Raw genomic sequence first — 15420 nt, 5'->3', positions numbered from 1 at the left:
TTTTATGACATATTTTCATATGAATAGATTCATAAACCTTCATCAATTTCAAGATTGTGGACCATTCTGTTGCCCACAAAGAAACTTCTTTGTACTATTCCTTTATAGTCACACCCTCCCTCCCCTGCTGAGCCCTCATGACCCCTGATCTCTTTTCCATGTCTAGAGTTAATGCCATTCCAGGAAGGGTATGTGGTGGAATAATACAGAATGCTACTTTTGAGATTGGCTTTATCATTCAGTATGATTCCTTTAAGATCCATCAAAATTGTTGCAGTATCTGCTATTCATTCCTTTTAATTACCAAGACGTGCATGCAAAAAGCAGTAAAGTCTGAGAATGCTTTAAATCTAGTTAACTCTATTGTGCCTATATAAATTTCCTAGTTTTGATAAGTACCATGGTCATGTAAATATTTTGTATTTTTCAAACTTCCTGTGAGTCTATAGTTGCAAACTTTCAAAATAAAAATATTGAAAGACATAGTGGAGATGAAGGAAGGCCTAAACCTCTCTTTAAGAAGGATCCCAACTAATAATTAGAAGTTAGAGATTAGAAAAACTATTTGGAAATCACAGTGGTCATAACAGATTCTAGTACAGTCGTCAGTGAGAGCTAAAGCCATCTGGTGGAATGTTATTGAGAAGAAGATATTCACAAAGTCTCATAGCATTGCCCCAGAGATTAATTATTAGTTACCGGATGGAAAGTGACCTTTAAAGTGAAGAAACCACCTTGGCCAAGTGGTCAGACCCGTTATCACCAATTAAGTGAGAAGCTGACATCCTGATAGGATGCTCCAAAAAGAATACAGCATCTGCTCTGTGATCGTCTTGCCAAAAATACATACCTGCAATTTAATCATGAGAAAATCAGAAAAATACAAACTGAGGAACGTTCTACAAAACTATAGATGGCAATATTTAAAAAAATAGGTATTATGAAAGATTAAAGGAAAAGTTGATAAGGGACTTTTCTAGATTGAAGGACACTAAAGTTGGAAGTAAGAATCTTGATTAGATTCTGTTTCTTTTAAAAGTCAACGGAAATTTGATTGCAAACTATGTATTAAACAACAATATTGGTGTTATGTTAAAGTTTTAGGTTCATAGGGAAATGCCCTTTTACTCCAGAAATTCATTATGACATATTTAGGACTAAAGCATCTTGATATCTGAAACTTACTCTCAATGGGTCCATCAGAGTTAGAAAGAGAAAAACAGCGTAATAGAGAGGAGATAGAGATGCACAGAGAGACACAGAGACAAAGAGAAAGAAAGACCAAATTCACGAAGATATACCAGTAGCTGTCAGAAATGTGACGGGACTTGTGACTGAAGCAGTGAAGGCAGTTTACCGGAATGACCAGCAGATGGCAGTATCGGCTAGTCTTCAGTGCAGTGGCAGAGGGTGGGTTCCTGCTGCCAGCCTGGGTGTGTTGGGACCCCTCCTCCCACACCCACACGGCGCTGGTGGGGAGTGATAGGTGAGGACATGCGCACCCACTGAGATGCAGGTCATCTGGCCTGTGGATTTTTGACTCTGCGTTCCTGCGGTCACTGAGACACTTTATAAATTTAATATTTGCAAGTGTTCCCTGTTGATTCTATTTCTCTAGAAAACCCTAACTAATACATCTTGGTACCAGGAGTGATTCTTAAGAAACAGAATCTTAAAAATGGGTTTTTATGAATGGTTTTCTACTCTGACTGGACTCAGAGACACTGAGGACTCTGATTCCCACAGTCAGAACGACATTCCCAATCCATGGAGTGAGTTGGCAAAGGAGATAGTCAAAATATCATCATTCGATTCTCCTAATGCTTCGCTTGTCTGAAGCCAGACTCTGGGGGATAATGTTTTTGACACCTTTACAGAGTTTTGTAGAAATAAGATGTGTTTCTAAGTTTTGTAGAAATAAGAAGAGTTAGAGAGATGTTTGTTGGTTGTTGTTAGATACACTGGCTACATTAAGGGGTGGAAGGGATGGGCTTAAGGCTTCCAACGAGAAGCTTATGCGCGGTCTGAAAAATGTCGACGTTTCTATGAGTATCCTGAAGGAAAATCTTATTTCCTGTAGCCGTAGACTTGAGATCTCTGAAAATCAGACTCAGAATCTTATCGTTAGAGTAGCACCTTTACAACATAAGCTGAAATCTCGGTCTTGCATGGTGTCTGCCGTTAAAGTGAGGGCATTGATTGGAAAGGAGTGGGACCCTGAAAAATGGGATGGTGACATGGATTGATAATGATGTCGGGGGTGAGGTTGAAGCCCTAGATCATGCTGAGTCTTCTCTAGATAACCCTGTAATAGTTTGCCCTGAGGACATAACTGCCCCACCTGCAGCCTGCCTTGAGGAATTGGCCACCTAATCTCCTCCTGAAGGGATTAGCCCTAGAGTGATTAATCCTATTTCACCAGAGGAATCTGCAAATGAAGGCCCTGAAGCAAAATGGCTTGGAAGATATTTCTAATTTTTTTCATGACCCACCCCCACCACCCCTCATTTCTTCGAGACCTATGACTAGACTAAAGTCCCAACAGGCCCCTAAAGGTGAGGTACAAAGTATCACACATGAGGAGGTACGTTATACTCCAAAAGAACTGTGTGAGTTTTCCAATCTATATAGACAGAAATCAGGGGAATATGTGTGGCAATGGATTTTAAGAGTGTGGGATAATGGTGGGAGGAATATGAGGCTGGATCAGGCTGAATTTATTGATATGGGCCCACTAAGCAGAGATTCTGCATTCAGTGTTACAGCTCGAGTGATTAGAAAAGGTGTTAACTGTTTGTTTGTGTGGTTGGTTGAAACATGGATAAAAAGGTGGCGAACGTTACCTGAGGTTGAAATGCCAGAACTGCCCTGGTATAATGTAGATGAGGGGATCCAGAGGCTTAGAGAGATTGGAATGTTAGAGTGGATTTATCATGCAAAGCCTGCTCTTACACCCCAGGAATGTCCAGAAGATGCACCTTTTACCAGAACAGTGGGAAATAAATTTGTGAGACTAGCACCATCATCCCTAAAGAGCTCTGTGGTTGCGCTTCTCTGTAGGTCAGATATTACTGTAGAAACTGCTGTCACTGAGCTGGAATCCTTTACACAATGGGGATGACAGGATCCCAGGTTGGCAGAAGCCAGGTGGCAGCACTTAATCACCAAAAACAGGGTGGACGTGGCTATTAAAATAGACAGCAAACTCAAAGGAGGTGTCAAAATTATGTGACATGCAGAGATTTGTGGCAGTGGTTAGTAAATCATGGGGTATCTAGAAATACAATAGAAGGGCAGTCTACTAAATTCTTGTTTGAGCTGTATAAACCAAAGAGTTCTAGGTCAAGTGAACAGAAGTCTAACCTGAATTACAAAAACACAGAGTCACGGCCCCTTAATCAATTTCCAGACTTGAAACAGTTTACAGACCCAGAGCCCCTTGAATGAAGGGGAGGCTAGGTCCCTTTGGGGAAGAAACCTGTTACACTGCCAGAAATTTATACTGTTAATCTTCCTCCAAGTCTTCCCCAAGGAGACCGACGGCCTTTTACCAGGGTAACTGTGCATTGGGGAAAAGGAAATGATCAGATATTTCGGGGATTATTAGACACTGGTTCAGAAGTGACATTAATTCCAGGGGACCCAACACGTCACTCTGGACCACCAGTCAGAGTGGGGGCTTATGGAGGCCAGGTGATCAATGGAGTTTTTAGCTCAGGTCCATCTCACAGTGGGTCCAGTGGGCCCCCAGACCCATCCTGTAGTTAATTTCCCCAGTTCCAGAATGTATAATTGGCATAGACATACTGAGCAACTGGCAGAATCCCCATGTTGGCTCTCTAACTCGTGCAGTGAGGGCTATTATGGTGAGAAAGGCAGAGTGGAAGCCAGTAGAACTGTCCCTACCAAGCAAAATAGTAAATCAGAAGCAATACCGTATTCCTGGAGGGATTGTAGAGATTACTGCCACTCTTAAGGACTTGAAAGATGCAGGGGTGGTGATTCCCACCACATCCCCGTTCAACTCTCCTATTTGGCCTGTGCAGAAAACAGATGGGTCTTGGAGAATGAGAGTGGATTATCGTAAACTCAACCAGGTGGTAACTCCAATTGCAGTGGCTGTTCCAGATGTGGTATCATTGCTTGAGCAAATCGGTACATCCCCTGGTACCTGGTATGCAGCTGTTTATCTGGCAAATGCTTTTTTCTCAATAGCTATTAGTAAGGACCACCAGAAACAGTTTGCTTTCATCTGGCAAGGTCAGTAGTATACTTTCACTGTCCTACCTCAGCGGTATATCAACTCTCCAGCCCTATGTCATACTCTTGTTCACAGAGACCTTGATCATTTCTTCCTCCCTCAAGACATCACACTGGTCCATTATATTGATGATATCATGTTGATTGGACCGAGTGAGCAAGAAGTAGCAACTACTCTAGATTTAGTGGTAAGGCATTTGCGTGTCAGAGGATGGGAGATAAATCCAACAAAAATACAGGGGCTTCCACCTCAGTAAAATTTCTAGGTGTCCAGTGGTGTGGGGCATGTTGAGATATCCCTCCTAAGGTGAAGGATAAGTTGCTGCATCTGGCCTCTCCTACAACCAAAAAAGAGGCACAATGTCTAGTTGGTCTTTTTGAATTTTGGCGACAACATATTCCTCATTTGGGTGTGTTACTCCGGCCCATTTATCGAGTGACCAGAAAAGCTGCTAATTTTGAGTGGGAACCTGAACAAGAGGAGGCTCTGTGACAGGTCCAGGCTGCTGTACAAGCTGCTCTGCCACTTGCGCCGTATGATCCAGCAGATCTATTGGTGCTGGAAATGTCAGTGGCAAATAAAGATGCTGTCTGGAGGTTCTGGCAGGCCCGTATAGGAAAATCACAACACACACCCTTAGGACTTTGGAGCAAAGCCTTGCCATCTGCTGCAGATAACTACTCTCCTTTTGAGAAGCAGGTTTTGGCCTGCTACTGGGCCTTAGTAGAGACTGAATGCTTAACCATGGGCCACCAAGTTACCATGAGACCTGAGTTGCCTATCATGAGTTGGGTGTTGTTTGATCCACCAAGCCATAAATTTGGGTGTGCACAGCAGTACTCTATTGTAAAATGGAAATGGTATATACGAGATAGAGCCAGAGCAGGTCCTGAAGGCACAAGTAAGTTACATGAAGAAGTGGCAGAAGTGCCCATGGTTTCCACTCCTGCCACATTACCTTCTCTTTCCCAGACCAGAGCTATGACCTCTTGGGGAGTTCCTTACAGTGAATTAACTGAGGAAGAGAAAACTCAGACCTGGTTTACCGATGGCTCAGCACGATATGAAGGTACCACCCAAAAGTGGACAGCTGCAGCATTACAGCCCCTATCTGGGGTGTCCTTGAAGGACAGTGGTGAAGGGAAATCCTCCCAGTGGGCAGAACTTCAAGCAGTGCACCTGTTTGTTCATTTTGCTTGGAAGGAAAACTGGCCAGAGGTGCGTTTGTATACTGACTCATGGGCTGTTGCTAATAGTTTGGCTGGATGGTCAGAGACTTGGAAAGACCATGATGGAAAATTGGTGACAAAGAGTTCTGGGGAAGAAGTATGTGGATAGACCTTTCTGAGTGGGCTAAAAACATGAAGATATTTGTGTCCCATGTGAATGCACACCAGAGGGTGACTTCAGCAGAGGAAGGTTTTAATAATCCAGTGGGTAAGGTGACCCGTTCTGTGGATAGCAGTCAGCCTCTTTCCCCAGCAACTCCTGTCATTGCCCAGTGGGCTCATGAACAAAGTGGTCATGGTGGTAGGGATGGAGGTTATGCATGAGCTCAGCAACATGGACTTCCACTCACAAAGGCTGACCTGGCTTCAGCCACTGCTGAGTGCGCAATCTGCCAGCAGCAGAGACCCACACTGAACCCCTGATATGGCACCATTCCTCGAGGTGACCAGCCAGCTACATGGTGGCAGGTTGATTACATTGGACCACTCCCTTCATGGAAGGGGCAGCAATTTGTTCTAACTAGAATAGATACATGCTCTAGATATGGGTTTTCTTTCCCTGAATGCAATGCTTCTACCAAAGCCACCATCCATGGGCTTACAGAATGCCTTATCCATTGTCATGGTATTCCACATAGCATTGCTTCGGATCAAGGAACACACTTCACAGCAAATGAAGTGTGGGCATGGGCACATGCTCATGGAATTCTCTGGTCTTACCACGTTCTACATCATCCAGAAGCAGCTGGATTGATAGAATGGTGGAATGGCCTTTTGAAAACTCAATTATGGTGCCAACTAGGTGGCAATACCTTGAAAAGGCTGGTGTAATGTTCTCCAGGAAGCTGTATATGCTCTGAATCAGCGTCCGCTGTATGGTGCTGTTTTTCCCATAGCTAGGATCCATGGGTCCAGGAACCAAGGGGTGGAAGTGGGTGTGGTACCACTCAGTATTACCCCTTGTGATCCACTAGGAAAATTTTTGCTTCCTGTCCCTGCTACCCTGAGTTCTGCTGGTCTACAGGTTTTCGTTCCAAAATGTGGTGTGCTTCCTCCAGGAGGAAGAACAATGATTCCTCTGAACTGGAAGTTAAGACTGCCTGGTCACTTTGGGCTACTTATGCCCCTAGATCAACAAGCCAAGAAGGGGATTGCATTATTTTTGGGGTAATTGACTCTGACTATCAGGAGGAAGTAGGACTGCAACTACATAATGGAGGTAAAGAAGAGTTTTCCTGGAATATAGGAGATCCCCTAGGGCGTCTTTTAGGACTACCATGCCCTGTGATTAAAATCAGTGGAAAACTGCAACAACGCAATCCAGGCAGGACTACTAATGGCTCTGAAACTTCAGGAATGAAGGTTTGGGTCACCCCACCAGGCAAAGAATCACGTCCAGCTGAAGTGCTTGCTAAGGGTAAAGGGAACGTGGAATGGGTAGTGGAAGAAGGTAGTGAAAAATATGAACTTCGACCATGTGATCAGTTACAGAAACAAGGACTGTAATGCTGTTTTACTTATGTTATACTATTTTAGTTGTAAGATACCAGGTTTAAGAATGAATGTTGCCCAAGGATTTGCACTTTATTCTGGAGAGATTTAATGTATTTCCAGTATACGCAGGACAATTGATTATTGTTAGGTAAAAGGAAAAAATGTGTGCTTTATTGTTTTCATTTGGAAATTAAGTATGGTTTAAGGTGATATATATATGGCTGTCCAGTTGACAAGGGGTGGACTGTCATGGTTAGGAACATGTGTCAACTTGGCTAAGTTGTGGTACCTGTTTATCTGATTGGGCAAGTGCTGGCCTGTCTGTTGCAACGAGGACATTTCATAGGATTAGATCATGATCACGTCAGCTGCACACACAGCCGATTCCATTTGTAATCAGCCAAAGGGGAGTGTCTTCTACAATGAGTGATGCTTAATCTAATCACGGGAAGACTCTTAAGGAGGATTCAGAGGAGACAGGTCCCATTCCTGCTTTGGCTGGTGAGCCTCTCTGGTGGAGTTTATCCAGACCATCCATCGGAGTCGTCGGCTTCACAGCCTGCCCTGTGGATTTTGGACTCTGCATTCCCATGGTCATGTGAAATACTTTTATAAGTTTTATATTTGCAAGTGTTCCCTGTTGATTCTGTTTCTCTAGAGAACCCTAACTAATACATCTGTTAAGTCTAGTGTTGGTTAGCTGATGGCTGGGTCTAAGTGGCCGTACTAAGTCAGTCACACAGACACACGGCACACAGCACCGACTCAGGAGACAACCCTCAGGGGTGAGTGGAAGGCTTTATTGAGGAAGTGCACAGGCTTATATAGGCTGGGAGCATGCAGGAACACGTGTCGGACTGGGATTGGTCACCGTTGTTGCTAGAATGGAGGGCAGATTTCTGGGGTTGGTCACTGTTTTGCTAGAGCGGAGGACAGATTTAAGGTCAGTGCTTTTGGCGCGAACCACTGCCAGTTCCGGGAAGAAAGCTGGTCGTGGGTTAGGGCATTTTGTGTTGCCTTGCACCAGCCACTGCAGCCATGTTGGCAGAAATTATGACATCTCCATCAGTCTAGTTCATTTATTGTATTGTTCAAGTTTCTTTTTTCTTTATTGATTCTCTGTCTAGATGTTCTATCCATTGATGAGAGCACAGAATTGAAGTCTCCAATTATTATTGTAGAAGTGTTTGCTTCTCCCTTCAGTATTGTCAGTATTTGCCTCATGTGTTTTGGAGCACTCAGGCTTGGTGCATGAATATTTATGATTGTTATATATCCTTGTTGATTTTTTGTTTTTATTAATGCATAATGTCCATCTTTGTCTCTTTTAATTGTTTTACATTTGAAGTCAAATTTGTCAGGTATTAGTATAGCTGCTTCTCTTTTTTGAGTGTTGTTTGCATGAAATATATTTTCCAAACCTTACACTTTCAACCTATTTTTGTCCTTAGGTCTAAAATGAGTCTCTTGTAGACAGCATTTAGATGGGCCCTGCTTTTTACTCCATTCTGTCAGTCTGTGTCTTTTGATTGGGGAGTTTAATCCATTAACATTTGGTGTTATTATCGTAAAGGCAGTACTTTCTTCTACCATTTTGCCTTTTAGATTTTATATGTCGTATCTATTTTTTTCCTCTTTTTATTTTTACTGATAGTCTTCATTTCCACACACTTCTCCAGACCTCTCTTTCCTGCCTTTTCCTTTAGTACTTCTTACAGAGCTGGTCTCTTGGTCACAAATTCTCTCAGTGATTGTTTTTCTGAAAATATTTTAATCTCCCTCTCATTTTCGAAGAACAATTTTGCTGGATATAGAATTAGTAGTTGGCAGTTTTTCTTTTAAAATCTTAAATATATCATACCATGCCTTCTTGCCTCCATGGTTTCTGCAGAGAAATCCACACATAGTCTTATTGGGCTTCCCGTGTATGTGGTGGATTGCTCTTGTCTTGCTGCTTTCAGAATTCTTTCTTTCTCTTTCTCGTCTGACAATCTGATTAGTAAGTGTCTTGAAGTATGATCTACTCTATTTGGTGTAGTCTGTCCTTCTTTGTTTTTTTTTATTCAACATAACAACATACAAACACAGACATTCTTGCCATATGATCATTCCATTATTGATATACAATTAATAACTGACAATATCATCACATAGTTGTATATTCATCATCATGATCATTTCTTAGAACATTTGCATCAATTCAGAAAAAGAAATAAAAAGAAAACAAAAAAATTCATACATACCATACCCCTTACCCCTCCCTTTCATTGATCATTAGCATTTTAATCTACTAAATTTATTTAACATTTGTTCCCCCTATTATTTATTTATTTTTAACCCATATGTTTTACTTGTCTGTCAATAAGGTAGATAAAAGGAGCATCGGACACAAGGTTTTCACAATCAGACAGTCACATTGCGAGAGCTCTATCATTATACAATCATCTTCAAGGAACATGGTGTTCTAGTTTGCTAGCTGCTGCAATGCAATATACCAGAAATGGATGGCTTTTAAAAGGGGAATTTAATGAGTTGCTAGTTTATAGTTCTAAGGCCAAGAAAATGCCCCAATTAAAACAAGTCTATAGAAATGTCCAATCAAAGGCATCCAGGGAAAGATACCTTGGTTGAAGAAGGCCGATCGATGAAGTTCAGGGTTTCTCACTCAAGTGAGAAGGCACATGGCGAACACAGGGCTTCTCTCTCGGCTGGAAGGGCACGTGGTGAATACGGCCTCATCTGCTAGTGTCTTCTCCTGGCTTCCTGTTTCGTGAAGCTCCCCGGGAGGTGTTTTCCTTCTTCATCTCCAACGGTGACTGGCTGGTGGACTCTCTGCTTTGTGGTGTGCTGCAGCATTCTCTGCTCTCTCTGAATCTCTCATTCTCCAAACTATTTCCTCTTTTATAGGACTCCAGTAAGCCAATCAAGACCCACCCAAATGAGTAGAGACATATCATCCCTAATCCAGTTTAACAACCCTTCTTGACTAAATCACATCAACCAGGGAGATGATCTCATTACAGTTTCAAATATACAGTATTGAATAGGGACTATTCTGACTTTACGAAATGGGATTTATATCAAAACGTGGCTTTTCTTAAGGGGCATACTTCCTTTCAAACCAGCACACATGGCTACTGGAACGCAGCTGTGCATTTTCAGGCAGTTCTCTCCAGCCTCTCCATTACACCTTAACTAAAGAGGTTATATCTATATAATGTGTAAGAATAACTTCCAGGATAACTTCTCAACTCTGCTTGAATTTCTCAGCCATTGACACTTTATTTTGACTCATTTTGCTTTTCCCCCTTTTGGTCGAGAAGGTTTTCTCAGTCCCTTGATGCTGAGTCCCAGCTCATTCTAGGATTTCTGTCCCACATTGCCAGGAAGGTCCACACCCCTGGGAATCATGTCCCACGTAGAGAGGGGGAGGGCGGTGAGTTTGCTTGTCGTATTGGCTGAGAGAGAGAGGCCACATCTGAGCAATAAAAGAGGTTCTCTGTGGGTGACTCTTAGGCCTAATTTTAAGTAGGCTTAGCCTATCCTTTGCAGGGTTAAGTTTCATATGAACAACCCCCCAGATTGAAGGCTCCACCTATTGCTTTGGTTGTCCCCACTGCTTGTGAGAATATCAAGAATTCTCCACTTGGGGAAGTTGAGTTTTCCCCCTTTCTCACCATTCCCCCAAGGGAGCTTTGTAAATACTTTTTTATTCACTGTTCAGATCACTCTGGGATTTATTGGGGCATCACTCTGGAGAAACCTACAATATATCATGCCCTACTAAAGGTTCCATTTACTTATGGTGTTCAATTACGCTGTCCACATAAGTTATATTAGGAAATCCACTAGTCAAAATCTAAATTTTGTACCAAATGAACTTTTTTTTGCTTTAATCTCACACATAAGTTAAGGTTTTAAAACATTATTTACCATCTATTTTCAACACCCTGCAGTATTGACATTCCTTTGTTCTTCCTCATGCAAAACATTTTTAAATTTGTACATTTAGTCACTATCATTATACACTCTAGGCATTCCTAGGGTATACAATCCCAGTTTTTATCGTATCTCTTTCCTTCTGTTTTCATTTGTGCTCCCAGCCCTCCTCCCTCTATCATTCTGACATTCAGCTTCATTCAGTGGAATTTGGCCACCATTGTATGAAAATATCATAAAAACTGCATGCAGTAAATTTAAAATCACCAAAAATGCACAGCTAATTATAAAGAATTCACGTTCCTGCATTCATTTCAGTCAATCTAATGAATTCATTTTACAAAATCTGGTCATTTACTAAGGGTATATGTCATTATTGACACTCTGCTTTCATTTTTACTACCTGCCACTTTAAGGATTCCTAATTATATGTTACAGAACTTGTTTGATATTTTACAAGGAAATTCTGATTTATTAAGTAAAAGGCAGTTAACATCTGTGGCTGGACAAGAATTACAATTAATTGAACAACGCATTCAAAAAGGACAGCTTATTCAAATCGATTTAGAAAAACCGGTTGATTTTATTATTTTCTTTACCTTGCAATCTCCCACAGGCCTGTTTTAGCAAAATAATGTTTTAAAATAGATTTTTTTGCCAAATAATTGACAAAAACATTTGAATACATATCTGTTAAAAATCATTTCTTTACTAGCCAAAGGTCGCTAAAGATATTATCAATGAAGAGGTCACGATCCTCATCGCATAGTGTGTGATCTCACAAAGGGAGAGGTTCAAAGTCTATTTATCTTCAATTCCTCTTGGCAAATAGCATTAAGTGATTTTAAAAAACAAGTTGATAATCATTTGCCTATGTCAAAACTTTTACAATTCTTAAAAAGAACACAATGGATTTTGCCTAAAGTAGTTCAGCTGCCCCGCTGGAGGGAGCCATTACCATCTTTACTGATGGTAGTAGTAATGGGCAGGCTGCATATGTCACCCCAGGGGAAAACAAAAGTTGGAAAACACCTTATACCTCAGCCCAGAGCACTGAATTAGCAGCTGTAATTCAGGTATTGCAAAATTTTCCGTAATCTCTTAATATTGTTTCTGATTCTGAGTATGTCTGCCAAACAGTCACTCACATTGAAACAGCTTCTTTGTTTGAAAGAGATGAATTGTCTGGAATGTTTTTACATTTACAAACATTAGTCAGGAGTCGAATCAATCCCCTTTTTATCATGCATGTAAGAGCTCATACCAATCTTCAGGGTCCTTTGTCATTACAAAATCAGCAAGCAGATACTCTTGTGGGGGTGATTCAAAATCCCACAACATTTCACAAATTGACTCATATTAATAGCAAAGGGCTATGAAAGAAATTTCCATCTTTATCTAAACAGTAAGCTCAGGACATTGTTAGGACTTGTCCAACATGTGGGCCTTTAAATACACTCCCATTTACATCAGGGGTTAATCCTCGAGGTCAAAAAGCAAATGAATTATGGCAAGTGGATGTTACTCGTATTTGACATTTTGGTAAAATGCAGTATGTACATGTTATCATAGACACCTGTTCTCATTTCATCTGGGCTACCGCACAATCTGGAGAATGTTTTTGCCACGTTCGATCACATTTACTTAATGCTTTTCTGTTATGGGATGCCCCCAATCTATTAAAATAGACAGTGGTCCTGCTTATACAGGAAAGCAATTTCTAAATTTTGTACTACTTTTCATATTACTCATATCACAGGAATTCCACATAATCCCTCTGGGCAAGGAATTATTGAATGAGCAAACCAGACCATAAAGTCTGTGCTCTTGAAACAAAAAGGGGGAGATGATGATCAGGAGGATGATGTTGTACAAATAAGTACACCTGAAGATCAGTTAGCAAAAGCATTGTTTACTTAAAATTTTTAAAACATTTATGATAATTCATCACAGGCTCCTGCAGAACAACATTTTAATGATTTGGAAAAGAAAAGCGATAGGACTCAAAACAGAACTGCAGCTGCAGCTGATCTATTGGAAAGATGTTAAGGACGATCTATGGAAACCAGGCATGATAAAGGTGTGGGTAGGGGATTTGCTGTTATCATTACAGGTGATGGAACCTTGGTTTGGATACCCTCAGAGAATAAAACCCAGGCATGTTGACCCGGACAAAAATAACTAAATGGGTAATGTATATTATAGGACATATCGTTTTAATTGCTGAAGGACAGGGACATATTTATACTTATTGGGTTTATATTCCTAACCCACCTCTGCTGTGGGCCCTAACATGGGCAGATCCAACTTTACCAAAATATCTGAATACAAGTTTAAGATTCCAAGGTCCAGTAGATTCAAGGCTTCCTAAACTACTTAAGAAAGAAGAAAAATGGTATCAAATTTAACTCTTTCAGTTTTAGAAAGACCCATAGGCATAGGTAATGAATTACCAGGTATGAGAATAAGTAATCGAACTACATGGTTTAAGATTCAGAATGATTCTCATAATTACCTATATGTATATCCCTCTTTTAACTCTATGGAATCAAATAATACTTGCCTGTTAGATGGGAAAGAAAGTTGGAATGGATGGCAGTTATGTCATATGGACTGAACAGTTATCATAATTAATGATTCCTATGGAATTGTAAGAGATACAGCCCCTGTGGGGCCTCCCATCTCTAACTCGAAGATAACTGAGACTATATGGACAGGCAAGCTAAATCAGAGTTTAATACATAGAGGATGATTTGTGCCAAATCCATGGGATGATAAATGCAACATTAATCAGAGAAATTTATGGAAAATTTTCCTAGGACTGGGATCAATTTTTATAGCAAATTCTAGTAACTATAACTTCCTTTTAAATAGCAGCCATAAACATTATATGCAAATATGTACTAGAGAGCCATATGTATTTGTTAAAGGTCATATGCATATAAGAAGTCAGACTTTAGTTGTGAGAAATGTTCTCTATTCACGTGTCTCCAAGTATTTTTGTTGCAGGAAAATGAGACGATTATAGCAGCAAGGAGAAGAAGAGGTTTTTGGCTGTCAGTGCAGATGTCAAGATCCTGGCAATCCTCTCCAGAAACACAGATCCTGATCCATTTGGCAAAAGAATATCTGAAAAGGACTAAGAAACTAATTGGACTCATTATTGCAGCTGTCATTGGAATCATTGGAACTATCACAGCGACTGCGGTCGCTGGAACTGCATTGCATGAAACTATACAGATGCAGCATTATGTTAGAGAATGGCATAAAAATGCCAGTGAACTATGGCATAGTCAATCTCATATTGATGAGCAAATTAATAATAGACCAAATGATATAGAGACAGCATTGGTTCATATTGGAGATCAAATGTATAATTCACATTTTTTACGAAGTTTAAAATGTGACTGGAATGAGACCAATTTTTGTATTACCCCTTTAAGATATAATCATTCTGAAATAGAATGGGAAAAGGTAAAGAGGCGTATTTTGGGACATTCGGATAGTTTAAGTCTTTATATTTTAAAATTACAAAAGCAGGTTTTAGAAATATCTCAAAGTAATTTACATATAACTAACGGAGGTGATATTATACAATCACTTACCCAAGAGCTAAAAAATCTTAATCCTGTTTACTGGTGGAAATCACATCATGTTTTGACTACTATAGGCTTAGGTTTGGGGCTGTTTATACTCTTTCTCTCCCTCCTCAGCTGTGTCAGACAACAAATGTTCAAAGTAGCAAGCCGTGCCACTAAGCAGAGCCGAGCTAACACGGTGATTCTGGCGAAAGCCCTTGGCTCCCTCACGAATCAAAGTCAGAGAGCTTGACTGGTAGCCAATGACGGGTAAGACCCTTACTTCAGAGCCTAAGGGCAACTTAAGACAGGCACAGTCACCCTGGCTTATAAAATAAAAAGGGGGAAATGTAGGAGCCAGGATTAATGGAAAACCTGCGGAATTTATTGGGAGCAGCTGGCTTCGGAGTGGCATCGGCAATAAACTGTGGAGACTGCTATCTGCTTAATTCAGGATAGTCTGAGAGGGAGAGAATGTTTGTTTTTTCTTAAGCCCCAAGGTTTGACAGATAGCAAATGGTGCTTCAGGACACTTAAGAGGAAAAGAAGTAGTATAAAAAGTAAAATTCCTATTCCCAATGTTGTCAGAAAATGAGACGATTTCTACCAATAAATAGGGTTAAGATTTTTAAACTCTTGGGTAATTGATTGTATAATATCATTTCCATAGGCTATATGTAAATTATTCTGAGATATTTCTAATACCCTTTTTTGTAATTCTAAGATATCGAGACTTAAACTATCTGAAAGCCCCAAAAGATGCCTCTTTTATCTTTTCCCATTCTATTTCAGAAAGGGGTAATACAAAAATTGCTCTTATTCCAGTCACCTTTCAAACTTCGTAAGAAATTTAAATTATACATTTGATCTCCAATATGAACCAATGCTGTCTTTGTATCATTTAGTCTATATTAATTTG

At 40.5% G+C, this 15420-nt stretch overlaps 2 long non-coding RNA genes across 3 annotated transcripts in view; one reads left to right on the top strand and one right to left on the bottom strand.

The window, feature by feature from the left end:
- Positions 1 to 15420, top strand: part of LOC143650400 (uncharacterized) — an 88452-nt gene that overhangs the window by 59418 nt on the left and 13614 nt on the right. The window lies entirely within an intron of this gene.
- Positions 681 to 15420, bottom strand: part of LOC143650401 (uncharacterized) — a 41234-nt gene continuing 26494 nt past the window's right edge. The window contains exon 3 of the long non-coding RNA XR_013159545.1: positions 681 to 850. This is a non-coding gene — a long non-coding RNA (uncharacterized LOC143650401). The remainder of the gene's footprint in view (positions 851 to 15420) is intronic.

This window comes from Tamandua tetradactyla, chromosome 11, assembly GCF_023851605.1.
Source record: "Tamandua tetradactyla isolate mTamTet1 chromosome 11, mTamTet1.pri, whole genome shotgun sequence".
NCBI classification, from domain to species: Eukaryota; Metazoa; Chordata; class Mammalia; order Pilosa; family Myrmecophagidae; genus Tamandua; species Tamandua tetradactyla.
Note: the sequence above shows the minus strand (reverse complement) of the source record. Positions and strands in the feature narration are given on the sequence as shown.